Here is a 1,745-nt window from a genome sequence, read left to right as displayed (position 1 = left end):
CTATGGCTAAGACAAGACAAGCCTCCAACTTCACGTTCCACTAACTGTCAGTCTTCGTTTAGATTTTTCCCTCATGTGTACGAGGGCACTTTTTCTTTCCTTTCCTTTCAAATCATATTCGTTTGCTGCTGAACTAAGGACTACCAGGAGGCAGTGAGCCAGTGACTGACAGTTTTCAGGTGACAAACTGTTGCGTCAGGCTGACCGCTGCGACTCACAGTAAAGCAGCACATATGATCCACATCCTGGCGCAACAGTTACACGGCAGCAGCAGCACGTCGGCTCAGCCGTGCCTTACAGAGTTTTACTTTGCAAAAGTATTTCACATCGACTAACATAAATATGTTTGCTTTCAGACTAATGTCTCTCATTAAATTGCTTCTTGTAATCCTTATGGTCTCAGCTGAGCGTTCAATTACATTTGCCAAGACACAGGAGCAATTACCTTGCGAGAGTTAGCGAGGTGGCCATAAATAAGGAGATGGAAGGGGCAGCCGGAGGCGAGTCTGGCCACGTCACTCCTCTTGCACTACATCGTTCACTTAGTAATTATTCAGCAAGATTCAGGAAGGAAGGTAGGTGTGATGGAAGACCCATAGGGAGCCCTATATCAGACCACAGGGCCACAACACCTCGCCTTACTCTAATAATCTTCACTCAAGTGATCTGCCTCACCTGTGTGTTTATGTTAGACAGATGCTTTCCTACCCCTGGCACCGTGGCCAGTCTCACCGTACAGGCACCCGGCATTAAAGGGACCACCATTGTAAGCATCTTCCTCAGAAATTATCATCGTCCTGATAATTTCCTGCTGGGTCCGGAGGAGACTAATGTTGCCTTTGTACCGAGCAAAACCACAAACTCCAGCTGGCGTATTGTCTATATACTGAGCCCCAGGCACAAGTTCCAGCTGACGTATTGCCTGTATCCTGAACCTAAGGCACAAGCTGCAAGTGAAGTGTTGCCTGTGTACTGAGCCTTAGGTACAGGCTCCAGCTGTCGCGTGCACCACTTTGCTAAAAAAAACTCACTCTTACCGTGACTTCGCTCTGCTGACCGTGGTTCCAGCGAGCAACAGTAGCAAGCTAGCCAGAACATGTGACAGGTGTTTCAAGGTCACACAGCTGGTACAGTCACAAGTGCACACACATTAATCACGCACCTAGTATCCACTCACGACACCTGTATCACTGTCTACTGAACATTTTTTCTCATTATCATGCACTGCTAGGTATTACATCAATTGATAGCGTGGATTTCTGAGGGTGACGAGCTTATCCAGGTGTGTGTTGGAACGCGTTTCGGCACCCAGGAACACTGCACACCGAGGTGTTGCTGCTAGAACACTGTGCACCGAGGTGTTGCTTCTGGAACACTGTGCACCGAGGTGTTGCAGCTGGAACACTGCACACGGAGCTGGTGGAGGTGATCGGGCGCGGCTACCGGAGCCCAGAGCGGCGTGTGTGTGAGGCGCGGGTTCCAATCGGCAGCTGACGGGTCCCTCTGGTCGTGGACCTAGTCAGGAGAGGGTGGCACACGCGCCCTCCCTCCCTCTTTCTAGCCCTCCCTCCCTTCCTCCCTCCCTCCCTCCCTCTCTCCCCCAAGCTCTTCCTCCCTCCTTTCAGCCCTCCCTTCGGCCAATCCCTCCCACCATTCACGGTCCTCCCTCCTTGGCAGTCCTACCCACGGAGCCATTCCCTCCCTCCTCCCAGAAACTCCCTTCCCATGACTCCCTCCCGCCCTTC

At 51.7% G+C, this 1,745-nt stretch overlaps 1 protein-coding gene across 1 annotated transcript in view; it reads right to left on the bottom strand.

Annotated features, from left to right (window-relative positions):
- The window catches only part of LOC138851811 (uncharacterized), a 4,999-nt gene extending 3,517 nt beyond the window's left edge, over positions 1-1,482 (bottom strand). The window contains exon 1 of the mRNA XM_070081292.1: positions 1-1,482. This exon is cut by the window's left edge and continues 3,517 nt beyond it. The gene's annotated coding sequence lies outside the window, so the exon portion shown is untranslated.
- Between the last annotated feature and the right edge of the window lie 263 nt (positions 1,483-1,745).

The sequence above is a fragment of the Cherax quadricarinatus genome, chromosome 6, assembly GCF_038502225.1.
Source record: "Cherax quadricarinatus isolate ZL_2023a chromosome 6, ASM3850222v1, whole genome shotgun sequence".
NCBI lineage: Eukaryota > Metazoa > Arthropoda > Malacostraca > Decapoda > Parastacidae > Cherax > Cherax quadricarinatus.
The sequence above is the reverse complement of the archived record's forward strand: the minus strand, read 5'-3'. Positions and strand labels throughout refer to the sequence as shown.